The sequence below is a fragment of the Antechinus flavipes genome, chromosome X (assembly GCF_016432865.1).
Source record: "Antechinus flavipes isolate AdamAnt ecotype Samford, QLD, Australia chromosome X, AdamAnt_v2, whole genome shotgun sequence".
NCBI classification, from domain to species: domain Eukaryota; kingdom Metazoa; phylum Chordata; class Mammalia; order Dasyuromorphia; family Dasyuridae; genus Antechinus; species Antechinus flavipes.
Genome location: NC_067404.1, coordinates 19,689,093 through 19,716,361, shown reverse-complemented (window position 1 = coordinate 19,716,361; position 27,269 = coordinate 19,689,093). Strand labels below are relative to the sequence as shown.

The following is a 27,269-nucleotide window of genomic DNA, read 5'->3' as shown; positions in this document are numbered from 1 at the left end:
AATGCAATCTAGCTATCCACCTACCCTGACAAAATGCCTACTGTACATGTATAGGCATGATACTAGGCACTGAGGATCCAGGGACAAAAATCTGGTACTTTGTATTCTCCTGGTGGGGGGTGGAGGGACAGATGAATGAATGAAAAAGAACTTATTTTGTGGTTACTATGTGCAAAGCTCTGTATATTACATGTACACAAATAATTGAATATATGCTGATGGAGGGAGGTGGGAACAAGTTTTCCAAAGCGCTTTGGTCCACATCCTCTTCTAGGCAATCAGGAATTGAGGAAATCCCTCATCCCAAGAGTCCAGGGGCAATTGGGACTATCTTATTCAGACATTTCTTCCAGGGTTGGGTTCAAGTCCCACTTGGAAGTTTGTGTAGAAGTAAAGAGATAAGTACAATTAGTCACTTCCCTTTCTTAGCAAATGCTACTTTACGTTTGGAGAATACGATTTTCACTTCAGTGATTCCCCTTCAAATGGGAACATGAAAACAGATTTTCTGTATTTGTGCAAAGAGGAGTTTGTCTCTATAGAAAGCTTACACAGCCTTAAGGGAGCAAGAGCCTACACAGCTCAGCTCCATCTCTGCGAGATCTTAATTAATGTTCCCAGCTCAAATTCTTCACAAACCTTTCATTTATATAGCCCAGCATCGGGGGGGGGGGGGGGGGGGGGGGGGCGGTATGCAAAGCATATCAAACACTTATGAAACACCAACTATGTGCAAAGACTTATCCTAGTCACAAAACAAAAACTAGTCCCTAAGTATATTTCACTCGGTATAACGGTGGGGGCAGGGAGGATGGGAGGGGAAGAACAGGACAGGTAAACAGATACCAGTAGGGATCACCTCAGCTGGAATTGAAGGCCTCCTGGACAACGCATAGCAAAGGTAAGAACAATAAAAGCAAGACATGGAGAGTGACACAATTCCACAGTCACTTCTAATATCTGTGCACCTGCTCAGAGATATTGTTTCAAGTAATAATTTCCGCCTGCCTATAACACTTAATGGTTTGCAAAGTCTTTTATATATATTCACCACCAGCTTGAGAGGTAGGTGATTATGAACCACAGCTTGCCATTGAGGAAAAAGGCAAGCAGAGATAAAGTAACTTGATTTAGGTCACACAGGTAAGTAATGAGTTACAGAGTCCAGATTTTTGCCCAATCCTTTGCTTCTCAATCCCGTAGACTTTTACTCATACCATAAGTCACAGGTGGATGGTTTAGGACAAAGGGAGGAGAAGACTTAAGAACACAAAAAGAAGTAATAGACTTCACCAAAAGGCACTGAAAAGAGTCTTTGAAGGCAAATGGTGAGAGTGGTAAGCAAAAGGAATCAAGGAAGTAAGATGAAGACAGAAAATGAGAATAAAGGTAATGGGCAAATGAAAAAAAACTGAGATGGGTGGGAGCAAGAGGGAAGAAGAACAAAAAAAGAAGATAATCTTGATTGGTAGGAAAGAGAGAGAATTCCACTTAGGAAGGACAGAAAGGATACACGAATAAAAAAAAATTCTGAATCTCTCTATCCTAAACTGAAAGGATGGGGTGGGACTAGAAGGCCTCTTCTTTAAAGGCAGAATGTTGGAAAATATGGCCTCTGAGATCCCTTCCAGATATAGATCTAGAATTCTAAGTGTGTCTTTAGGCAAGCCACCTAAAATCCATGGGCCTCAGTTTTCTCTTCCGTTAAAAAAAAAAAAAGGTTGGAGTAGATGGCCTCTGAGAATTTTTTTAGCTTTAGATCACTTAAGATCCCTGGATTTCAGTTTTATCCTCTATTAAAAAAAAAAAAGTTAAACTAGATGCCTCCGAGATCTCTTTGAGCTCTAGACCTAGCCATCCAAAATCCTTGGGCCTCAGTTTACTTCTCTGTGAAAAAAAAACAAAAAACAAAAGGAAGTTGGACTAGATGGTCTCTGAGATCTCTTTGAGCTGTAGACATAGCCACTGTAAATCCATGAGTCTCAGTTTCCTTTTCTGTAAAGAAAAGAAAGTTTGGACTAAGTGGCCTCTCAGATTCTTTTTAGCTCTAGACCTAGCCACTTAAGAGCCCTAGACCTCAGTTTCCTCCTTGGTATAAAAAAAAACCAAAAATTTTAGAATAAATGATCTCTGAGGTTTCTTTGAGCTCTAGGCCCAAGCAATTAAAATCCTTGGCTCTCAGTTTCCTCTTTTGAAAAAAAAAGGAGTTTGGACTAAATGGCCTCTGAGATCTCTGAGCTCTAGACCTAGCCATCTGAAATCCTTGGGCCTCAATTTCTGCCTTTGTAAAAGAAAAAAAGTTGACTAAATGGTCTCTGAGGTCTCCTTGAGCTCTAGACTAGCCACTTAACATCCATGGGCCTCAGTTTCCTTTTCTGTAAAGAAAAGAAAGATTGGACTAAAAGGATACTTTTTAACTCTAGAATTAGCCACTTCAGATCCCTAGACCTCAGTTTCTTCCTCTGTAAAAAAAAAAAAAAAAAAAAGGTCACTTAAAATCCCTGAACTTCAGTTTTATCCTCCGTAAAAAAAAAAAGAAGAAGAAGAAGAAGTTTGGACTAGACAGCCTCTGAAATTCCTTTGAACTCTAAATGTAGTTTCTTAAGATCCCTTGACCTCAGTTTCCTCTTCTCTGAAAAAGAGAAGGTTAGAATAGCTAGTCTCTGAAGTCCCTTTAAGTTCTAGACCTAGCCATCTAAAATACTTGGGCCTCAATTTCCTTCTCTATAAAAAAAAAAGAAGATTGGATTAGATGGCCTCTGAAATTCCTTTTTTAGCTCTAGACCTAGCCATTTAATATCCCTAGACCTTAGTTTCCTCCTCCATAAAGAAAGTTTAAGGCAAATGGTCTCTGAGATCTCTTTGAGCTCTAAATCTAGTCTCTTAAGAGTCATGTACCTCAGTTTCCTTTTCTGTTCAATTAAATGGTCTCTATGGTCTCTTTGAGCTCTAGACTTAGCCATCTAAAATCCTTGGGCCTCAGTTTCCTCCTCTGTAAAAAAAAAAAAGGAGGTTAGACTAAATGGTCCCTGAAATACCTTTGAGCTCTAGACCTAGCCATCTAAAATTCTTGGGCCTCAGTTTCCTCCTCTGTAAAAAAAAAAAAAAAAAAAAAAAAAAAAAGAGGTTGGATGAGATGGCCTTTGAAATCCCTTTTTAGCTCTAGACCTAGCCATCTAAAGTCCTTGGGCCTCAGTTTCCTCCTCTATTAAAAAAAAAGGAGGTTGGATTAGATGGTCTCTGAAATCCCTTTATAGCTCTAGACCTAGCCACTAAATATCCCTAGACCTCAGTTTCCTCCTCCATAAAAAAGTTTAGACTAAATGGTTCTCTGAGATCTCTTTGAGCTCTAGACCTAGCTATCTAAAATCCTTGTGCCTCAGTTTCCTGCTCTGTTAAAAAAAGGAGGTTGGACTAGATGGCCTCTGAAATCCCTTTTTAGGTCTAGACCTAGCCACTTAAAATCCCTAGATCTCAGTTTCCTCCTCAATAAAAAAAAGTTTAGACTAAATAGTCTTTGAGATCTCTTTGAGCTCTAGACCTAGTCACTTAAGATTCATGGGCCTCAGTTTTTTCCTCTGTAAAAAAAAAATTGGACCAAATGGTCTCTAAGGTCCCTTTGAGCTCAAGATTTAGTCACCTAAAATCCTTGGGCCTCAGTTTCCTTTTCTGTAAAAAAAAAAGTTTGAACTAGATGGCTTCTGAAATCCCTTTGACTTCTAGACATAGCCTCTTAAGATCCCTCAATCTCAGTTTCCTTTTTTGTTTAAAAAAAAAAAGGAGGTTGGACTAGCTGGTCTCTAAGATCCCTTTGAGCTCTAGACCTAACCATTTAAAATCCTTGGGCTTCAGTTTCCTCTTCTGTAAAAAATGGGGTGTGGAATACGTGGCCTCTGAGGTCCCTTTGAGCTCTAGATTTAACCACTTAAGTTCCATGAGCCTCAGGTTCCTTTTCTGTAAAGGAAAGAAAGTTTGGACTAAATGGCCTCTCAGATTCTTTTTAGCTCTAGAAATAGCCACAAGATCCCTAGACCTCAGTTTTCTCCTCTGTTAAAAAAATTTAGACCAAATAGTCTCTGAGATCTCTTTGAGCTCTAGATCTAATCACCTAAAATCCTTGGGCCTCAGTTTCCTTTTCTATAAAAAAAAGGGAAGGTTGGACTAGATGGCCTCTGAAATCACTTTGAGCTCTAGATATAATCTCTAAAGATCCTTTGACCTCAGTTGCCTCTTCTGTTTAAAAAAAAAAAGGAGTTTAGACTAGCTGGTCTCTGAGGTCCCTTTGAATTCTAGATCTAGTCATCTAAAATACTTGGATCTCAGTTTCCTCCTCTGTAAAAAAAGAAGGTTAGACTAAATGGTCTCTGAGGTCTCTTTGAACTCTAGACTAGCCGCTTAAGATCCATGGGCCTCAGTTTCCTTTTCTGTAAAGAAAAGAAAGCTTGGACTAAAAGGCCTCTTAGATAGTTTTTAGCTCTAGAATTAGCCCATTAAGATCCCTAGACCTCAAATTTCTCCTCTGTTAAAAAAGTTTAGACCAAATAGTCTCTGAGATACCTTTGAGCTCCAGACCTAGACATCTAAAGTCTTTGGGCCTCAGGTTCCTCCTCTGTTAAAAAAAAAAAAAAAAAAAAAAAAGGTTGGATTAGATGGCCTCTGAGGTTCTTTTGAGCTCTAGACCTAATCACATAAGATCCACAGGTCCCAATTTCTTCCTCTTAAAAAAAAAGTTGGACTAAATGTTATCTAAGTTCCCTTTGAGCTTTAGATTTAGTCACCTAAAATCCTTGAGCCTCAGTTTCCTTTTCTGTGAAAAAAAGGAAGGTTGGACTAGATGGCCTCTGAAATTACTTTGAGCTCTAGACATAGCCTCTAAAGATCTCTCAATCTCAGTTGCCTCTTCTGTTTTTTTTTTTTTAAAGGAGGTTAGACTAGCTGATCTCTGAGGTCCCTTTGAATTCTAGATCTAGCCATCTAAAATAATTGGACCTCAGTTTCCTCCTTTGTAAAAAAAAAAAAAAGGTTAGACTAAATGGTCTCAGATCCCTGTGAGCTCTAGACCTAGCCATCTAAAACCCTTGGGCCTCAGTTTCCTTCTCTGTAAAAAAAAAGAGAGAGATTGGACTAGATGGTCTCTGAAATCTTTTTTTAGCTCTAGACCTAGTCACTGAACATCTGTAGATCCCAGTTTCCTCCATAAAAAAGTTTAGACTAAATGATGTCTGATATCTTTGAGCTCTAGACCTAGTCACTTAAGATCCATGGGCCTCAGTTTCCTTTTCTGTAAAAAAAAGTTGGATTAGATGGCCTCTGAATTTCCTTTGAGCTCTAGACTTAGCCATCTAAAATCCTTGGGCCTCAGTTTCCTCTTCTGTAAAAAAAAAAGTTTGGACTAGATGGTCTCTGAGGTCCTTTTGAGCTCTATACTTAACCATCTAAAATCCTTGGGTCTCAGTTTTTTCTTTTGTTTGGGAAAAAAAAAAGGAGTTTGGACTAGACCTCTGAGGTCCTTTTGAGCTCTAAATCTAACCACTTAAGATCAATAAGCCTCAGTTTCCTTTTCCATATAAAAAAAGTTTAGACTAAATGGTCTCTGAGATCCCTCTGAACTCTAGATCCATCCATCTAAAATCCTTGGGCCTCACTTTTCTCCTCTGTAAAAAAGGAGGTCAGACGAGATAGCCTCTGAAATCCTTTTTTAGCTCTAGACCCAGCCACTTAACATCCCTAGTCCTCAGGTTCCTCCTCCATAAAAAAGTTTAGGTTAAATGGTGTCTGAGATCTCTTTGAGCTCTAGACCTAATCACTTAAGATTCATGGGCCTCAGTTTCTTCCTCTGCAAAAAAAAATTGGACTAAATGGTCTCTAAGGTCCCTTGGAGCTCGAGATTTAGTCACCTAAAATCCTGGGGGCTCAGTTTCCTCCTCGGTAAAAAAACAAAAAAGGAGCTTGGATTAAATGGTCTCTGAGATCCCTTTGAGTTCTACTTCTAGTCATCTAAAATCTTTGGGCCTCAGTTTCCTCCTCTGTAAAAAAAAAAAAAAAAGAGGTTGGACTAGACAGCCCTGAAGTCCCTTTTTAGCTCTAAACCTAGACAATTAACATCCCTAGACCTCAGTTTCCTCCTCCACAAAAAAAAAAAAAAAAAATTAGGCAAAATGGTTTCTGAGGTCTCTTTGAGCTCTAGACCTAGTCACTGAAGATCCATGGACCTCAGTTTTCTTTTCTGTAAAAAAAAAAAAAAAGAAGGTTGGACTAAATGGTCTCTGAGGTCTCTTTGAATTCTAGATCTAATCACTCCATATCCAGAGATATGTTTCCTTCTCTGTTAAAAAAAAAAAAAAGAGTTTAGACTAACTGGTCTCTGAAGTCTCTTTGACCTCTAAAGCTAGCCATCTAAAATATTTGGGCCTCAGTTTCCTCCACTGTAAAAGAAAAAGTTTAGACTAAATGGTCTCTGAGGTCTCTTTGAGTTCTAGACCTAATCACTCAGGATCAGGAGACCTCAGTTTCCTCCTTTGTAAAAAAAAATATTTAGACAAAATGGTCTCTGAAGTCTCTTTGACACTAGCCACTTAAGATTCATCAAAGGAATATTGGACTAAATGGTCTCTAAGGTCCCTTGGAGCTCGAGATTTAGTCACCTAAAATCCTGGGGGCTCAGTTTCCTCCTCGGTAAAAAAACAAAAAAGGAGCTTGGATTAAATGGTCTCTGAGATCCCTTTGAGTTCTACTTCTAGTCATCTAAAATCTTTGGGCCTCAGTTTCCTCCTCTGTAAAAAAAAAAAAAAAAGAGGTTGGACTAGACAGCCCTGAAGTCCCTTTTTAGCTCTAAACCTAGACAATTAACATCCCTAGACCTCAGTTTCCTCCTCCACAAAAAAAAAAAAAAAAATTAGGCAAAATGGTTTCTGAGGTCTCTTTGAGCTCTAGACCTAGTCACTGAAGATCCATGGACCTCAGTTTTCTTTTTCTGTAAAAAAAAAAAAAAAGAAGGTTGGACTAAATGGTCTCTGAGGTCTCTTTGAATTCTAGATCTAATCACTCCATATCCAGAGATATGTTTCCTTCTCTGTTAAAAAAAAAAAAAAGAGTTTAGACTAACTGGTCTCTGAAGTCTCTTTGACCTCTAAAGCTAGCCATCTAAAATATTTGGGCCTCAGTTTCCTCCTTTGCAAAAAAAAAAAAAAAATAGACGGTTGTACTAAATGGTCTCTGAGATCCCTTTGAGCTCTAGACCTAGTCACTTAAGATCCATGGGCCTCAGTTTCCTCCTTAAAAAAATAAGATGTTGTACTAAATGGTCTCTGAGATCTCTTTGAGCTCTAGACCTAGCCATCTGAAATCCTTGGGCCTCAGTTTCCTCCTCTGTAAAAAAAGGAGGTCAGACGAGATAGCCTCTGAAATCCTTTTTTAGCTCTAGACCCAGCCACTTAACATCCCTAGTCCTCAGGTTCCTCCTCCATAAAAAAGTTTAGGTTAAATGGTGTCTGAGATCTCTTTGAGCTCTAGACCTAATCACTTAAGATTCATGGGCCTCAGTTTCTTCCTCTGCAAAAAAAAATTGGACTAAATGGTCTCTAAGGTCCCTTGGAGCTCGAGATTTAGTCACCTAAAATCCTGGGGGCTCAGTTTCCTCCTCGGTAAAAAAACAAAAAAGGAGCTTGGATTAAATGGTCTCTGAGATCCCTTTGAGTTCTACTTCTAGTCATCTAAAATCTTTGGGCCTCAGTTTCCTCCTCTGTAAAAAAAAAAAAAAAGAGGTTGGACTAGACAGCCCTGAAGTCCCTTTTTAGCTCTAAACCTAGACAATTAACATCCCTAGACCTCAGTTTCCTCCTCCACAAAAAAAAAAAAAAAAAATTAGGCAAAATGGTTTCTGAGGTCTCTTTGAGCTCTAGACCTAGTCACTGAAGATCCATGGACCTCAGTTTTCTTTTTCTGTAAAAAAAAAAAAAAAAGAAGGTTGGACTAAATGGTCTCTGAGGTCTCTTTGAATTCTAGATCTAATCACTCCATATCCAGAGATATGTTTCCTTCTCTGTTAAAAAAAAAAAAAGAGTTTAGACTAACTGGTCTCTGAAGTCTCTTTGACCTCTAAAGCTAGCCATCTAAAATATTTGGGCCTCAGTTTCCTCCTTTGCAAAAAAAAAAAAAAAATAGACGGTTGTACTAAATGGTCTCTGAGATCCCTTTGAGCTCTAGACCTAGTCACTTAAGATCCATGGGCCTCAGTTTCCTCCTTAAAAAAATAAGATGTTGTACTAAATGGTCTCTGAGATCTCTTTGAGCTCTAGACCTAGCCATCTGAAATCCTTGGGCCTCAGTTTCCTCCTCTGTAAAAAAAGGAGGTTGGAATAAATGGTCTCTGAGATCCCTTTGAGCTCTAGACCTAGCCATCTAAAATTCTTGGGCCTCAGTTTGGTCCTCTGCAAAAAAAAAAAAAAAGGAGGTTGAATGAGATGGCCTCTGAAATTCCTCTTTAGCTCTACACCTAGCCATTTAACATCCCTAGACCTCAGTTTCCTCCTCCATAAAAAAGTTTAGACAAATGGTCCCTGAGATATCTTTGAGCTCTAGACCTAGTCACTTAAGATGCATGGGCCTCAGTTTCCTCCTTAAAAAAATAAGATGTTGTACTAAATGGTCTCTGAGATCTCTTTGAGCTCTAGACCTAGCCATCTGAAATCCTTGGGCCTCAGTTTCCGCCTTTGTAAAAGAAAAAAAATTTAGACTAAATGGTCTCTGAGGTCTCCTTGAGCTCTAGACTAGCCACTTAACATCCATGGGCCTCAGTTTCCTTTTCTGTAAAGAAAAGAAAGATTAGACTAAAAGGATACTTTTTAGCTCTAGAATTAGCCACTTCAGATCCCTAGACCTCAGTTTCCTCCTTTGTAAAAAAAAAAAAAAAAAAAAAAGATCACTTTAGATCCCTGGATTTCAGTTTTATCCTCTGTAAAAAAAAAAAAAAAAAAAAAAAAGAAGTTTGGACTAGATGATCTCTGAAATTCCTTTGAACTCTAAATGTAGCCTCTTAAGATCCCTTGACCTCAGTTTCCTCTTCTGTTAAAAAAAGAGAAGGTTAGAATAGCTAGTCTCTGAAGTCCCTTTAAGTTCTAGACCTAGCCATCTAAAATACTTGGGTCTCAGTTTCCTTCTCTATAAAAAAAAAAAAGAGAAGATTAGATTAGATGGCTTCTGAAATCCCTTTTTTAGCTTTAGACCTAGCCATTTAACATCCCTAGATCTTAGTTTCCTCCTCCATAAAGAAAGTTTAAGGCAAATGGTCTCTGAGATCTCTTTGAGCTCTAAACCTAGTCACTTAAGAGCCATGTGCCTCAGTTTCCTTTTCTGTTTAAAAAAAAAAGGTTTAATTAAATGGTCTCTGAGGTCTCTTTGAGCTCTAGACTTAGCCATCTAAAATCCTTGGGCCTCAGTTTCCTCCTCTGTAAAAAAAAAGGAGGTTGGACTAAATGGTCCCTGAGATCCCTTTGAGCTCTAGACCTAGCCATCTAAAATTCTTGGGTCTCAGTTTCCTCCTCTGTAAAAAAAAAAAAAAAAAGGAGGTTGGATGAGATGGCCTTTGAAATCCCTTTTTAGCTCTAGACTTAGCCATCTAAAGTCCTTGGGCCTCAGTTTCCTCCTCTGTAAAAAAAAAAAAAAAAGAGGTTGGAATAAATGGTCTCTGAGATCCCTTTGAGTTCTAGACCTAGCCATCTAAAATCCTTGGGCCTTAGTTTCCTCCTCTATAAAAAAAAAAAAAAAAAAAAAAAAGGAAGTTGGACAAAATGGCCTCTGAAATCCCTTTTTAGCTCTAGACATAGCCACATAACATCCCTAGACCTCAGTTTCTTCCACTATAAAAAAGTTTATGCTAAATGGTCTCTGAGATCGCTTTGAACTCTAGACTTAGCTATCTAAAATCCTTGGGCCTCACTTTCCTCCTCTGTAAAAGAAAAGGAGTTTTGACTAGATGGCCTCTGAGGTCCCTTTGAGCTCTAAATCTAATCACTTAAGATCTATGAGCCTCAGTTTCTTTTTCTGTATAAAAGAGTTTAGAATAATGGTCATTGAGATCCCTTTGAGCTCTAGACCCAAGCACTTAAAATCCTTGGGTCTCAATTTCTTCTTCTGTAAGAAAAAACAAAAGAAAGAAAGAAAGTTGGACTAGATGGCCTCTGAGGTCTCTTTGAGCTCCAGACCTAGCCATCTAAAATCCTTGAACCTCAGGTTCCTCCACTGTAAAAGAAAAAGTTTAGACTAAATGGTCTCTGAGGTCTCTTTGAGTTCTAGACCTAATCACTCAGGATCAGGAGACCTCAGTTTCCTCCTTTGTAAAAAAAAATATTTAGACAAAATGGTCTCTGAAGTCTCTTTGACACTAGCCACTTAAGATTCATCAAAGGAATATTGGACTAAATGATCACTCAGATTCTTTTTAACTCTAGACCTAGCCACGTAAAATCCCTAGACCTCAGTTTCCTCCTCCATAAAAAAAAGTTTAGGCTAAATTCTCCCTGTGCAACAAGAGAACTGTTCGGTTCTGCATATATATATATTGTATCTAGGATATACTGAAACATATTTAACATATATAGGACTGCTTGCCATCTAGGGGAGGGGGTGGAGGGAGGGAAGGGAAAAATCGGAACAGAAGAGAGTGCAAGGGATAATGTTGTAAAAAATTACCCTGGCATGGGTTCTGTCAATAAAAAGTTATTATAAAATAAAATAATAATAATAATAAGTTTAGGCTAAATGATCTCTGAGATCACTTTGAGCTCCAGACCTAGCCACTTAAGATCTATGGGCCTCAGTTTATTTTTCTGTAAAAAAAGGAGGTTGGACTAGATGAACTCTGAGAACCCTTTGAGCTCTAGACCTAATCACTCAAGATCCTGAGACCTCAGTTTCCTCCTTTGTAAAAAAAACAAAAACAAAAACAAAACCAGAAGGTTGGAAAAGATAGCCTCTGAAATCCCTTTAGCTCCACTTAACACGCCTAGACCTCAGTTTTCTGCTTCATAAAAAAGTTTAGACTAAATGGCCTCAGAGCTCTTGGAGCTCTAGATCTAGCTATTTAAGATGCTTAAGCCTCAGTTTCCTTTTCTGCAAAGAAAACAAAGTTTGGACTAAATGGCCTCTCAAATTCTTTTTAACTCTAGACCTAGTCACTTAAGATCCCTAGACCTCAGTTTCCTGCTTTGTTAAAAAAACATTTTAGACTTTCTGAAATTTCTTTGATCTTTTATTTTGTAAAAAAAAAGAAAGGTTGGACTAAATAGTCTCTAAGGTCCCTTTGAGCTCTAGATCTAGTCACCTAAAATCCTTGGGCCTCAGTTTCCTTTTCTGTAAAAAAAAAGTTTAGACAAAATGGTCTCTGAGATCTCTTTGAGCTCTAAACCTAGCCATCTAAAATCCTGGGATCCCAGTTTCCTCTTCTGTAAAACAAAAAAAAAGAGCTTGGAGTAGATGGCCTCTGAGATCTCTTTGAACTCTAAGCCATTTAAGAGCCATGTGCCTCAGTTTCCTTTTCTATAAAGAAAAGAAAAGTTGGACTAAATGGTCTCTAAGTTACTTTTGAGCTCTAGATCTAGTCACCTAAAATCTTGGGCCTGAGTTTCCCTTTTTGTCAGAAAAAGAATGTTGGACTAGATGATCTCTGAGGTCCCTTTGAGCTCTAGACTTAGCTAGCCATCTAAAATCCTTGGACCTCAGTTTCCTCCTCTGTAAAAAAAAAAAAGAAGGTTGAACTAGATAGCCTCTGAAATTCCTTTTTAACTCTAGACTTAGCCACTTAACATCCCTAGACCTTAGTTTCCTCCTCCATAAAAAAGTTTAGACTAATGGTCTCTGAGATATCTTTGAACTCTAACCTAGTCACTTAAGATCCATCGGCCTCAGTTTCCTTTTTTGTAAAAAAAAATGAAAAAAAGAAGGTTGGACTAGATGGTCTTTGAGGTTCCTTTTAGCTCTAGACCTAGCCATCTAAAATCCTTGTGCCTCAGTTTACTCCTTTGTAAAAGAAAAAGTTTAGACTAAATGGTCTCTGAGATCTCTTTGAGCTCTAGACCTAGCCACTTAAGATTCATGGGCCTCAGTTTCCTTTTCTGTTAAAAAAAAAAGGAGGTTGGACTAGATAAACACTGAGGTCCCATTGCGCTCTAGACCTAATCGCTCAAGATCCTGAGATCTCAGTTTTCTCCTCTGTAAAAAAAAAAAAAAAAGAAGGTTGAACTAGATGGCCTCTGAGAGCTCTTTGAGCTCTAGATCTATCTATTTAAGATGAATTAGCCTCAGTTTCCTTTTCTGCAAAGAAAACAAAGTTTGGAAATGGCCTTTCAAATTCTTTTAAGCTCTAGACGTAGCCACTTAAGATCCCTAGACCTCGGTTTCCTCCTTTGTAAAAAAAAAAAAGTTTAGACTAAATGGTCTCTGAGATCTCTTTGAGCTCTAAACCTAGCCATCTAAAATCCATGGGTATCAGTTTCCTCTTCTGTTAAAAAAAAAAAAAAAAGAGGAGGTTGGTACTGGACGGCCCCTAAGATCTCTGAACTCTAGACCTAGTCACTTAAGATCCATGGGCCTCAGTTTCCTTTTCTGTAAAAAAAAAGTTGAATTAAATGGCCTCTCAGATCCTTTTTAACTCTATACCTAACCACTTAAGATCCCTAGATCTCAGTTTCCTCCTCTGTTAAAAAAAAGGCTTAGACTAAATGGTCTCTGACATCTCTTTCAGCTCTAGAATAAATGCTTTCTGAGATCTCTATGAGCTTTAGGCCTAGTCACTTAAGACCCATGGGCCTGAGTTTCCTTTTCTGTAAAAAAGGTTGGACTAGATGGTCTCTGAGGTCCCTTTAGTTCTAGACTTAGCCATCTAAAATCCTTGGACTTCAGTTTCCTCCTGTGTTTAAAAAAAAGGAGGTTGGACTAGATGGCCTCTGAGAGCTCTTGGAGCTCTAGATCTAGCTATTTAAGATGCATGAGCCTCAGTTTCCTTTTCTGAAAAAAAAAGTTTGGACTAAATGACCTCTCAAATTATTTTTAGCTCTAGACCTAGGTACTTAAAATCCCTAGACCTCAATTTCTTCCTTTGTAAAAGAAAAAAAAAGTTTAGACTAAATGTTCTCTGAGATTTCTTTGATATTTTCTGTAAAAAAAGAAAAAGAAAAAGAAAAAAGAAAGAAAGGTTGGACTAAATAGTATCTAAGCTCTCTTTGAACTCTAGATCTACCTAAAATTCTTGGGCCTCAGTTTCCCTTTCTGTAAAAAAAATAAAAAGAAAGTTGGACTAGATGGCCTCGGAAACCCTTTGAGCAGGTCTAAGCATTTAAAATCACTAGACTTCAGTTTCCTTTTCTGTAAACAAAAAGTTTAGACGGAATAGTCTCTCAGATCTCTTTTAGCTCTAAACCTAACCATCTAATATCCGTGGATCCCAGTTTCCTCTTCTGTCAAACAAAAAAAGAGCTTGGAGCAGATGGCATCTGAGATCTCTTTGAGCTCTAGACCTAGCTATTTAAGATCCATGTGCCTCAGTTTCCTTTTCTGTAAAGAAAAGAAAGGTTTGACTATATGGTCTCTAAGATCCTTTTGAGCTCTAGATCTAATCACCTAAAATCTTGAGCCTCAGTTTTCCTTTTTGTGAAAAAAGAATTTTGGACTAAATGATCTGAGGTCCCTTTGAGCTCTAGACCTAGCCATCTAAAATCCTTGGGCCTCAGTTTCCTCCTCTGTAAAAAAAAAGGAAGTTGGACTAGATGGCTTCTGAGATCTCTTTGAACTCTAGGCCTAGCCATTTAAGATCCATGAGCCTCAGTTTCCTTTTTTGTAAAGAAAAAAAATTTTGGACTAAATGGCCTCTCAGATTCTTTTTATCTCTCTAGACCTAGCCACTTAAGATCCCTAGACCTCAATTTCCTCCTTTGTAAAAAAAAATAGTTTAGACTAAATGGTCTCTGAGATCTCTCTAGCCATCTAAAATACATGGGCCTCAGTTTCCTTTTTTTGTAAAAAAGAAAAATGTTGAACTAAATGGCCTCTCAGATCCTTTTTAGCTCTAGACCTAGCCACTTAAAATCCCTAGACCTCAGTTTTCTCCTCTGTAAAAAAAAAAAAAAAAAGCTCAGACTAAATGCTCTCAGATCTCTTTGGGCTCAAGACCTAGTCACTTAAGATCCATGGGCCTCAGTTTCTCTTTCTGTCAGAAAAAGAATATTGGACTAGATGGTCTCTGAGGTCCCTTTGAGCTCTAGACCTAGCTAGCCATCTAAAATCCTTGGGCCTCAGTTTCCTCCTCTGTAAAAAAAAAAAAAGCAGGTTGGATTAGATGGCTTCTGAGATCTCTTTGAGCTCTAGATCTAGCTATTTAAGATCCACATGCCTCAGTTTCCTTTTCTGTAAAGAAAAGAAATTTTGGACTCAGTGGCCTTTCAGATTCTTTTTAGCTCTAGATCTTATCACTCAAGATCCCTAGACCTCACTTTACTTTTCTGCAAAAAAATATTTAGACTAAATGGTCTCTGAGATCTCTCTAGCCATCTAAAATACATGGGCCTCAGTTTTCTTTTCTGTAAAAAAGAGAAATGTTGAACTAAATGGCCTCTCAGATCCTTTTTAGCTCTGGACCTAGCCACTTAAGATCCCTAGACCTCAGTTTTCTCCTCTGTTAAAAAAAAAAAAAAAAGCTCAGACTAAATGCTCTCAGATCTCTCTGGGCTCTAGACTTAATCACTCAAGATCCCTAGACTTCACTTTCCTTTTCTGTAAACAAGAAAAGTTTAGACTAACTGGTCTCTGAGGATCCTTTGAGCTCTAAACCCAAAGACTTAAAATCATTGGGCCTCAGTTTCCTCTTCTGTTAAAGGAGGAGATTGGACTAGATGGCCTCTGAGGTCCTTTTCATCTCTAGATCTAGACTCCTATGATCATAAAATCTATCAATCAATTCTTTATTCAACATCTAGTGGGCCTGATGAAACTCTGCCAGGGACTGAGAACATAAGCATCAAGAGTGAAGAGATCACTACTGATAATGAACTTCCATTCTAATAATATATAATAAATAATAATAAAGGCATTGTGTGCTCCCTCTATGCAGAGCCCAGCCATAGGCACTGCAGGAGAGCTTCCAAGAAAGGGAAGGTGTCTCCCCCTTCCTCAGCCACCTACTCTTTCATCACTGGTCCCCAGCAAAAGAGTGCCCCAACTTCTTGGGACCAGGTCCCTGGCTTCAGGGTTCTTCCCTGCTTCTCTCCAGTCAAAGTTTGCCCATCTTTGTCCTGTCTCCTCAGGATTCAGCTCTCTGATCCTGGCCAAATGAGTAATGCTAAGATAAAGGATAGTGTGCTTCAGTGGGAAGGGGCCCTGGAATAAACGAAAATGGGATATTTGTGTAATAAAGTGGGGCCTCTGAAGATCCCATTCCTTAGAATAAGAGCTCAGTCAGATGTGGGCATTTACACATCTTAGGGGTAGGGGAGAGAGAAATTTTGAAGCTAAATAAAGAGGAATTCCAAGTAGAGCTATGTCTGGCGTAGAGTGTGGAATGACTGCCCAAAGTCCCATACTTGGAAGGACCCCAGCTTGCCCCCTAAGCCAGTCACCTGCTGTCTGAAGAAGAAAGGTGCCTGCCGTCTGCTTAAGCAAGTTCCTGCAGGAGAGATAGCCAACTAAGCAAGTAAAAAAAGAAAGATAAAGACAGAGAAGGAAAGGAGGGGCCTCACAAAGAAAGAGGGAGAGAGAAGAGACAGACAAAAAGACAGAGGGAAGGAAGGAGAAAGACAGGGAGAGAGGAGAGAGACAGAAAAAGGAAGGGGAGAGACAAAGGGAGAGAGGAGAGATAGGTAGAGTGAAAAGATAGGAGACAGAGGGATAGAAAAAGTCAGGGAGAGAAGAGAGACAAAGAGGGAGAGAGAAGAGACAGGGAGAGAGAGACAGACACACAGTACGTGCTAGTGCAGATATATAGGTTACCTTTCCCCCAGACAGGTAGAATCAGACTGAAAGAACTGGAATTGAGAAATATTTAACAAAATGAAGAAAAATATAATAAAAGAGATAACATTTCATTTTAAAACTAAAACAATATCCGTATAAATTAGTGGCCTCTTTTTCAACAAGCATTTATTAAACCCCTACTATGTGCCAGGCACTGTGCTATGGCTATGAAAGTGAAAAGCCCCTGGAACCCCTATCATGGAGTTTCCATTCTATTCAGAGGAGATAATATGGCTCTGTAGAGTTATGTACTGAATGTAGAAAATTAATGCACTGAGTTTTCCGGGGCATAGCCCTAGCAGCTGGAAAGATCAGAACAGGGATTTCCCAGCCACCCTTTCCATGTTCATTGTAACCTGATTTCTTCTGTTTACAAAGGAGTGTTGGAGGGGGTAAGTAGAGAGAGGAGAAAAACCAGGAGCTAGTGCTAGTACACAGGACTTGTAGCAGTCACGTGTGAACCATTATTTAAAATAATAGTATAGCTACAAGGTATCGCATAAACCATGGTCAGCCACAGATTTCAAGGATGAAGGAAAAGGAAGGATGCCCTGGAGGTACCAGGGGTTTGAAAAGGATACCAGCTATGGGGAGGCCAGGACCAGAGACAAGGAGCAGCTGTCCTTTGCCCCCACCCCCTTGTCTCTGGCCATACCTAGACCTCATCCTTTCACTTCTTCAGGTTGTACAGTTGAGTAGTGGGAAGGGCTTCTCTGGAACAGCGCCCACCCCAACCAAAAGAGGCAGCACAACTGAAGTCTCCAAAAAGAGGGAGAGATGACCGAGCCAGTCCCTTCAGCCTCCCCTTCACCCATGTCCAAGTAGAATGGAGAGTGGGCTTCAGTGTTCTACCATCCTTACACTGCTCCCTCTTCTCATAGGAACCCCCCTTCTCTACCCCTCCCCTCAGAACTAGAAGGAGGGGGACTCTCTCTCTGAAAAGATCCTGGGCTTCCTTAGGGGAAGGCACCAGCTCCCATTTTCAGGCCATCCATGTAGTGGGGTACTCTTCATTCAGATAAGATGTTTGATGTATGCTTGAGTGAATTCTGTTGAAAGCCCACTTCATCTTCAGCTTTCCCCTGCGCAAATGGGCTAACTCCATGTCTACAGCATTTTTTTATTTGCATCTAAAGACACAAGGGACCCACTGCTCTTTTGGCAGCCCCTCCAAGTACTGGGTTTGTAATATATCTCCAAAAGGCGCCTTACACTGGTCTCTATTCTGTCTCTTCCTGTGCCCTAGTTATCCTCCTCCTCTGAGGTTCTGAAGTAGTGCTCCTTTCTTTTACCCATGGGTCCCAGGATTTGGCTAGTTGGCCTCCCAGGCTCGCTCCCTGATCCTTGTCCTCTCTAGTCTGCCTTTTCCTTGACCCTCCATTTAATCTCTCTGGCAAAACAGAAAGAAAGCTACAGATGAGAAAAGAGATGAGGGTATGGATTTTTCAATCAAGTCTATGGGGGAGAAATGATCTTAGAGATTTTTCCTTTCTCTGTCTCTAGAGAAATCTATTTTTCCCAATGATGCTACCTAGTGTTACTATGGCACCTTAAGGTTTACAAAGCACCTTAGCTCATTTATTTGATATTTGAATCTGAGGTAGGTGTTACTGATCCCATTTTACACTGGACGAAACTGAGGTATAACCATTTGCCTGAGGACACCTTTAGGAAGTATGAGAATGGATTCAAAGCCATCTTGCTGACTCCATGATTCAACACTTTCACTTCACCTCTTTTCGATGGTCAGGAAAGGGCAAGTTTCTCCTCCACCCAATCCTGGCAAGGCCACTGTACCCTGCTTTTGCTCAGGTGCCCATTCTTAGCAAGCACCCATATCTGATATTCTGACACACATACTCCACTTCCCTTTTCTTGGCTATACCTCTTTCATAATATGGAGAAACTGACACAGGGGAGATAGGTAAACTAGGAAGGTAGAGGAAGAGAGGGCCCTGGGACGGGTTTGCCACAGAATCTGAGCCCAGGCAATACTAAACTGACAGCCAGGCCCCCTCTTAGGGGGTCGGCAGCCTGGTGCTGAAAATCTTTGTGTCTGATGTCCACCTCCCTCCCGCCACCCAAGGGGCATTGTGCCCATGCTACTTGGCCTTGGGGATTTCCCCAGCCTTGCTGAGCTGGACCCTTTCAGCCTCTATCTCCCTGATGTGAGCCTTTCAGAAATAGAGCACAATCTCTATCTGATACCAGAAGGAGGACATGCCCACTGGGGATTGTGGTTCAGTTTTACATTTTAAAAGGTCTCCTTAGCTTCCCACTGAGCTCAGCAGGAACAAGTCAAGGTAGAACCCCTTTCCTCCCCCCTCCCTCCAGGGTCCCAGCCTTAACCCCTCCTTTCCTCCAGGTATCAGTCAATGGAATTTCCCAGGTAGCTCCAGCACTCTCATCTAGGCCAGCTTTTCAAGTAACCAAGGCTTCCTGCTTTCTTGCCTGATCTCTGGATCAGGCCCCTTGAGGCACGAGTGATAGGCCAGATTTCTCAGTAGACTGACAGTCCATGTCCAACAACTTTTTAACGTGGGCATGAAGGCAACATTGGATCCAGAGGGGGACCCTAGAGGCCATAGAATGCAGTCCCTTTGTTTCCTAGAGGGGGAAACTGGACTGCTGGGAGGGGCAGAGACTTAGTCCATGCCCTCATGGGCAGGATTGCAGCCCAGGTCTCCTGACTCCCCAGTTTGGTAGAAATGAAAATGCCTGGGATCTTAAGACATGGCCGGTCTAGGGATTTGTTTTGCTTGACTATGTAAAGCCTTTATTACAAGGGTTTTTTCCTTTTCATTAGGGGAGAGGGAGATGAGAAGGAAAAAATTACTTGATAATTAGAAAAATATATAATTCTCGAGCTTCTGCCAGGGTTGGCATTCTGATAAAAAGGGAGAATGAGCCTTAGATAATGCTTACAAACTTAGGATGGAAGGCACCTTGGAGGTTATTTAGCCCAGTCTCCTCTTTATACACAGGAAGAAACTGAAGTCAAGGTGACACAGTTGCTCCATAGCAAAGCCCCCCTCTTCCCCACTGCCCCATGGTGGTCCTGTCCTGACCTCCATGTGCATCTCAAAGGCAGAACTTGCTGTTCTGATTGGGGTTTTTACTTAGGAAGAGGACAGTTTTAGGGAGTTTAGGAAGAAATCAGAAGATGGATGATAGGGTAAAAACATGGAGCCAGCATCCAGAAGCATAACTAGAACTACAAGTCAGTCTCAAAATCTAGGCTGTGCACTCCAGTGGGTGAAAAGAAGCCTGGTTTCTAATTCTGTCTCCATATTTAATTACCATGTGACCCTATACAAAGCATCCCTTCTCTGGGCCTGAGTTTTCTCCTCTATGAAACGGGTAGATTGATGCTAGCCTCGCCTCTATATCACAGACCTATTGAGATGTTCTAATGATCTGGCAATATATAAAAATACTTTAGATATGATGGAACATTTTTGACACTGATGGAAACTGATGAAAATCTGATTGTAAAGGTGAAAATAGGGAGGCCGATATTTGGCAGTTACATCAGGCTGTAGAGAGGCTGGGAGATTTGGAGGGGATCCCAAGATGGAGACCCGGGGCAGTAGGGTTTCAGTGGGAGGGTCTGAGGGCTATTGACTGGCTAGAATGAGAGGAGAAGTAAAAATTCCTCAGAAGGGGAATCACCAGGGCTACCTGTTTAGCACTTAAACAGAAGGGAACTCTGCCCAAAAAACGGTGTCTAGAATGAAGGAGTGGGGCAGTCCTGCCATGTATAATCTGCCCAGAAGTATTGTTTTCAGGGAGGGAGTCGCATTTAAGAAAAAAATTAAGAAGCTGGAGGTAGAGTATGAGAGAGCAATCAGGATGACAAAGAACCTTGAGTTCATGCCATATAGTGATCTGTGGAAGAAAAAGAGGGTGCTAGGCCAGAAGATAGAAGGCTCAGGGGGGACAAGATGGCTGCCTTTAAATAGTAGATACTGTATCATATGAAGCAGAGATTGGGATTGTTCTGTATTGGTCCCAACCATGAGTAAGGCAGAAATGTTACAAAGCAGTATGGGATCAAGATAAGGATGGATCTTGATATGGGAGCAATCCCTGCATCAGCTGTCTGTATGGAATCAGGTCACCAACTTACCAGATCAAAGATTCGATTTAGTAAAAAGCTAGAAGAAATAATGATAATTAGAAAAAATATGGAATTCAATTGAAACAGACTCCTGACCTATTATCTATTCCAACAAGTGATTGATAAAGAAAAATGGATAATAGAAAAAAATGGCACTGAGGCATATTATAATTTTATTCAGAAGTTTGACTAGAACATAAATCATTTTTTTATTATAGAGCACAAATCATTTTCCAAAATAAGGAGGCCAAAAGAACCACAAAACACTTTTGTAGACAATCGGTGTGGTTAACTTGAGATTCAGGCAAGGTACAAAACCGAGAGATGTACACCCTCTAAAGGTGTTCACCACTGTGAGGGAAGAGACTCAACAGAGTCTCAAGTTGAAACAGGAATCAGGAGTCAAGAGTAAGGGATGACAGGTAAACAAGAGAAAGTGTGGAAAGTCTCCAGTTCGTTGGGAGCCTCTTAAGAGGAGGGCATAAACAAGAATCACATGGGAGAGACCCATGTGGATGAGTTGTAATCTGTCATCAGGAGGAAACATCCATATTGGTGTGAGCACAGATCCAGTTTAATGAAAGGACAAACTTCCAAGTAATCATAAACTCAGTAGTACAGCAGGCTCCCTTTTAAGTAGGTGAGCTCCCAATCGCTGATGGTTTCCTAGCAGACAAATATCATCTTCTCAGAGATGCTGTAAAGGGAATTCTGACACAGGACAGAAGGGGTTGGGGTGTCAAAATGCTCTCTAAGGTCCCTTTCTACCTCTGAGATACTACCATCTTGCCCCAGATTCCCAAACGTTAGAAACAACAAGAAGAAAATAGTTAACTATAGTTCACAATATCCAAAGAGTTTCAGATTTGGGTCAGAGTGTAGAGGAAGAAGAGCTCAGAAGTCCAAAGAGTCTTTCCCAGAACCCTTTTCTTTGCTTTAGCCAACACTGAAGGACCATTCTCCTTCTCAGGCTCTAGGTCTGCCCCATCCTCACCCTCTCCATAGTAGACTAGAGAGCACTAGACTCAGAGCGTGGTGGACGTTAGGCAATGGACAGAGAAAGAATGCTCTTTGAGAGTGTTCAGAACAAGAGAAGTCTGCCCTGACCAAAATCAGGTCTGGGAGCCATTTTAAGGATACTGACAAGCTGGAGAAAGTTCTGAGGAAGCCAAATGGGATAATGAAGAACTAGAGACCGTGCCATGGAGGTGAAAGTTCCCCTGGATGTCGAGCTTCAGTTCCATTTAAAGATCTAGTCAATGCCTGCTGTATGCAAAGCAGTGTTCTGCTGACTGGGAGAGACATAAAGTTCAGCTAATGCCTAGTCCTTGCCCTCACAAAACCCCAAGTCTAGCAAACTGTAAATTGAGCAGTTGCAAATGCAGCACTAGACTGCATTTAACTGGCTGAGTCTTACTTCTTTCATCTGTAAAAGTCAGGAGGTCAGACTAGATGCCTCTGATGTCCTTTCCAGTTTCAGATCTGTGAGTTTGTGCTAGAGCTTAGGAAAGAATCCAGAGTTAAAGCTGGAGATCTGGGATGGTCTATTTCTGGGGAAGATCTCCATCTGGGGATGAAATGAGAGGAGAAAGGAGCAAAGAAAAGCAGGAAACAACAGCCTGGAGCCTTAGGGGCAATCCACATTTAGAGGGTGGGGAGAATAATAAATGAAGGGGAAGCAAGTGGATAGCTTAGCAGAAGTCAGAGGAAGAGAACTGAAGAAGCAGAGGTATTAGACAGCAGCAGCTTCTGCCTGGAAGTTTGGAAAAATGAAGACTGAGAAAGACCACTGGATTTGGCTCTCCTGATCACTGAGGATTTTCAGAAGAGCAACTTGTGAAATTCTGAGGTTAGAAGCTAATTTGCAAGGAATGAAGGAATTAATTGGGAGTCAAAGATTATTTGGGCAGTTAGGGTAGATGACTCCTTTGAAGGGCTTCCCAGGCTGGGGCTTGTTCAAGTTAGGCAAAAGGTCAATTTCATTGACATAGGTCAGACTTCTCGGACCAGTTCGATTCAATAATTTATGGTGGAAAGGTGAGAGAGGAAGAGTAATCTTTTGTTGCTCTTCAGTCATTTTTCAGTCACGTCTGACTCTTTGTGCTCCCAACTTGGGATTTTATTGGCAAAGGTACTGGAGTAGTTTGTCATGTCCTTCTTTAAGTCATTTTATAGATGAGGAAACTGAGGCAAACAGGGTGAAGTGACTTGCCCAGGGTCACACAGTGTCTGAAACCAGATCTGAACTTGGGTCTTCTTGACCCCAATCCACTACAGCACCACCTAGCTGGTAGGTAATTGCTAGAGGGATTCATAGGATCAAGGAATGATTTGTCAAGCAAGAGAAGGCCAAGAGTTGTACAGCTCTGCAGCCCAGTAGGCTATTGTCAAGGGACCTAGCTGGGAGATCACCTAGACCTCAGGAGATTTAATGCAGGGATTGGAAGAAGGAGTAAGGATGGAGGCTAGCGATAAGGAAGGAGGAAAGGGATGCAGAATGCAGAAGAAAGAATTTGGAAAAGAAAAGGATGAAAGAGAAAACTGGATGAAGAATAGGGTACAAAGCAAAGGGGCAAGAAAGAAAAGGGTAAGAGGGGAAAAACAAAGAGAATGAAGGAACCTGTAGGTTTGGCAGGAAAACAATTAATGCTCCCCCAGATCCCTGCCAATTGAAAAAGATTCCATTTTTACCTTTACTGTAACATAAACCACACTTTAAGTCAGTCAAAAGTACATCAGCGATTCAGCCATGCTGAGATCAAGCTATTCTCCAGGACCATCTCCCTTCACTTCCTCCTGCCCATGAAAGCAAGGGTCCAAGCTCCATAGAGCCTTCCTGGGGAGATCACATAGAATACAAGATTAGTTGCTCTCCAGAGGGGTGATACCCTTACCCAGAGGTCTGATATAGGAGACTGGGCCAGGTTTCAGGATGCAAGAATTACCCCAGCCCTTCACGGGCAAGCTCCGGAGGAAGTCAGCCACACGGACTGCCGCCTCAGACTTCTGCCTCACAACCTCCCAATTGGGCTCCCAGAATCCACACTCATTGCTCTGGTTTTCCTTTTTTAAAAAAGATGAAGGGAAAATAGGATTTGTTTGCTCCCAAGAAAAGGAGCCTTAGTACCAGTAGAGCAGCCAGATACAGTAGAACAGCCCAGTGCCAGAAGAATCCTCCCATCCTTTTCCTTCCAACCAGAGGGTCTCCCAGTATCTCCATAGAGCCAGTAGTAAGAAAAGGGCAGCCATTCTATAGCTGCCTTCTGTCCCCTAGATTCTCCCCAAGAGCTGGACAACTTCCCTGGCTGGAGCTTGGTTCAAGTTAGGTAGAGGGTCTGTCTCATGGACAAAAGTCAAGAGACTTTTCAGATCAATTCAATTCAATAAGCATTTTTGGCACTTCCTGTGTGCCAGGTCATGTGCCAGGTTCTGGTGAGACAGCAACAGAAATAAAAGGAATGATTTTTTTAAAGTATACTCAAAACCTTAAGGCCTTGAGGAGTTTACATGGGTTAAAATTATATTAGGCCTTCTAAAAAGACCCATATTGCCCACGGTCCCCAGATGTGCCCCACCTTTCCTCATACTGTTAAGTGGAATGTCCTTTACCCCACTCCTGTCTTTTGCAGTGCTGATCCAATTAAATAGCATCATTAATGGAGAGCTCACTATCTTTCTAGAAGCAGCAAGGCATAGATCAGAGAGTCTTAATCTTTCGTATGTTATAGACCCCCATGGGCAAACAGTTTGGTGAAATCTATGAATCTCTTATTAAATAATACTTGTAAATGAATAAAATATATAGAACTGAAAAATAAAGAATATACAGAATTACACAGGAAACTAATAAGAAAATTAGGAAAAGAAAGCTAATTATAAAATGTAATTAGCAAAATATTGAAAAAAACCAAGTTCACACACCCCAGGTTAAGAAGAAAGGATAGAGTTCTAGACTTGGCAATCAAAAAGCCTTGGATTTAAATCCAGCCTCAAATATTTACTATGCCATGTGGCCCTAGGCAAGTCAGTTTGCCTCTCTCAATCTCACTTTTCTCATCTGTATAATGGGAATGACAATCTCACGGTGTTATTGTGAGGCTTAAAGAGAGAATGCACGTGATAAATGTGGAAATATATTTAGAAGAATTGTACATATTTAAGCTATATTGGAATACTTGCTGCCTAGGGGAGAAGGGTAGGGAGGGAGAGAGAAAAATATGGAACACAAGTGTTTTGCAAGGGTGCATGTTGAAAACTATATTTGCATGTATTTTGAAAACAAAAAAAGCTATTATTAAAAAAGAGAGAGAGAGTGCACAGAAACGCAATTTGCAAACTATAAAGTGTGGTAAACATGGCATCTAGTCTGCTGGGTGACTGGGTCGTAGGAGAATATACCACCCTTATTTCGTTGGAGAAGTGGTGGTTTCTGGTTTCCTGGGAGGCTGGGGATGGGACGAAGGAGGGAGTGAAGGAGCTATGGAGTAGAATATTATACTCATACTCAGTCACTGTAGTAGTTTTGTTTAACTTTTTCTTTACTACAAAGAAAGACACACTGGAAGGGAGAAGCAAAGGTTTATCTATAAATTATTAGGCTGTTACAAACAAAAGGTCACAGTAAAGATTTTTTAAAAAATAAAATTTTAAAAAGTAATGGGGCAGCTACATGGCACAATGGATAGAGCACCAGCTCTGGAGTCAGGAGGACCTGAGTTCAAATTGGATCTGACACTTCAAACTTACTAGTGTGGGATCCTGTACAATCACTTAATCCCAATTGCCTCGGAAAAAGAAAAAAATAATAAAATAAAATAAATTGAACAGTAATCTTGGGAGACGAGAGATCAGAACTGTGATCCTAACTCAAAGCACTGCCACTCACTCAGAGTACTACCTGGCACAAATCATCTGCTGTTCTGTTATTGCTTCCCTTTTTCAATCTGTAAAATGCCTAGAGTGGTGTTTACTTTGATCCTCTCAGGGATACCATGGAAAGAACTCAACATGAGGTAGGAAAAGTCCAGTGAAACCAGAGAATTACTACAAATCACCTTTCTGGACCTTCATGGGTCCGGTCTTGGATGAAAAAGAACAAAAGGCGATCATTAACATTGCAGTGGGGGAGAGGCAAGTTCCTTCTTGACTTTGAACTTACCTAGGATATAGGAAGATATTTTATAGAATTCACAGACTTTACTGATATTAGAAGAAAAGTCAGTCACCTTTTTACCTCAAGATGGAAACCTGGTGATTCTACTTGCCATCGAAGTTAGAAAGCAGCACTCCTGCCCCAGAAAGTGCACTCTTGCCAAACACAGGTAGAACAAGCCCCCGCCCCTGGATCCTCAGCTATGGAGAGGCAGCAGAGGGAATCAGGAATACAGCCAAGTCCATGGCTTCATCAGCCTGGTTTCAAAGTTAGAGCTCTGGGGAAAGAGGTTACTTACTGTTTGCAATCTCCAAGGCTGTCCTGATGCGTCCTGGTGGGTTTTTCATGAAGAAAGGAAGCCCGAGGGTCTCTGAATGCAGTTGTCATGGCTGTTTCTCCTTACAGCTTCCATTACTTTGGCCCATGCTTTTTTCCATTGGCTATGGCCAGATGTGAGAACTCGTTAGAAAATGGCTGATTTCTCACGTGCTAGATTTGGAGCTGGTTCAAATTTTTTGTCCAGAGGGCATGAATTCAGGCTGGAGGTGACCAGATCTGTGGCATGATTAGAAAGCTGCCTTGATCATAAGGGCAGCTTGCTGCCATCCATGTATCTGTCATAGTCCCATGGTCACTAACTGCTAGGGCCCCATGACCCCTAACCAAGGCCCAGCCAAGAGAGTAGAAGAAACTCAGAGGAGATTGAGTGCAGTTGTCATTCATCTTTTGAAACTGAGTCATCACTCCCAAACTTTCGATGCTCTCTCTGCCTAAGACCTCAAGCAGCTTGCGGCACATAAGGGAACAACAAAAGAAAAAGCCACACGGGCAGCCATACCTGCACTATCGTGCTACACCACAGTCTTACTTGACTCTCCCTTTGGTCAACATAGGCTGCTCTGTAGTCAAAGAGTGAGCAGCTAGCTCAGAGACAGCTTTGATAGATAGATACAGTCAATCTCAGAGTGGAAGAGAAGTCAGTGTCCTCCTTAAGGCTCTTGATAGCAGCTCCTTGCCTTCTTAATCCCATGGCTCACTTTGCCCTGCTCCTAGATGGTAGTAACAGTATGGCCTTCAATGATTCGTGGACAAGCTTGATCAGTTTATCAGTGAAAATAAGCTTTTTGAACTGTTGATAGTAAAGGCTCAACCCCAAGGAGCCTGAACTGCAACTACATTCAGGGGTCAACAGGGAAGACTGATGGTACCATTTTAACCGCTAGTTATGCTTCTAAAGATTTATCATGAGGCCACCTCCAGGAAATGTAATCTATAGCAATAGACCATGTCCTGAAATAAGATCCACTCTGGGACCATGTTCTCTTTATTGGTGATTGCCTCCCACATCACCATTTCAGGAAAACTTCAGCCATTCTTCAGTCACTCCCGCTTCTTCAGCCACCTCCACCTCTGGAAATATAACCATGATTATATCAACACTGCCATTGTTTCTGGATGGAATTTGTCAGATTACTATCCTGTGGCCTCTCTCATCATCCTTGAAACTTTCCAGTCCAAAGTGTCCCTCCCTGGCCCCCAGTCCCCCACATGTATTGTTTCACCTATTAGAATATAAGCCCATTGAGAACAAAAACTGTCTTTGTATTTGCATGTATGTGCTTGACACATGTATTTAATAAATGCCTTTTTATTCATTCGTGTGCTTTTTGTAATAAACTGGCTCAGGGCATCAATGTCTTCAAGGGCTTCTTGTATCAGGACCTCTGTCCCAGTGGGGAAGAGGACCCCTCTGATAAATGTGGACTTCCCTTTCTGCCTCTTGACCCGAGATAAGCCCTGGAGATCATGGACAGCTCAAAAGAACTCCAGATCTGGCCAGAGAATATCCTTCCCCAGCGGAGACTAAGAGCTCCTGGCTAGAAGAACTTTCATCTGGGTGAACCTGGCATTTGGGGCTGGCCAAATAGGGCCAAGCCAACCAGGACAGAAGTTTCTCACCATCACTCTTGAAGTTGTTCCAGTCTACCAGTGATGCCT

General features: G+C 41.0%; 1 protein-coding gene and 2 long non-coding RNA genes across 4 annotated transcripts in view; 2 read left to right on the top strand and 1 right to left on the bottom strand.

Annotated features, from left to right (window-relative positions):
- GABRQ (gamma-aminobutyric acid type A receptor subunit theta) overlaps positions 1-27,269 on the top strand; it is an 83,118-nt gene that overhangs the window by 4,659 nt on the left and 51,190 nt on the right. The gene's annotated exons all lie outside the window — the stretch shown is intronic.
- Positions 670-18,752, bottom strand: LOC127543269 (uncharacterized). Its single transcript, XR_007949181.1, has 4 exons — positions 17,885-18,752; positions 8,208-17,530; positions 3,169-5,799; positions 670-3,053 (listed from the first exon to the last, which is right to left on the bottom strand). It is a non-coding gene; the product is annotated as an uncharacterized LOC127543269 (long non-coding RNA).
- On the top strand, positions 5,793-10,745 carry LOC127543270 (uncharacterized). 2 transcript variants are annotated; one of them, XR_007949183.1, is made up of 3 exons: positions 5,793-6,249; positions 6,994-7,093; positions 8,061-10,745. It is a non-coding gene; the product is annotated as an uncharacterized LOC127543270 (long non-coding RNA). The 2 variants fall into 2 exon arrangements; XR_007949182.1 differs by lacking the exon at positions 6,994-7,093 and having other exon boundaries at positions 7,963-10,745.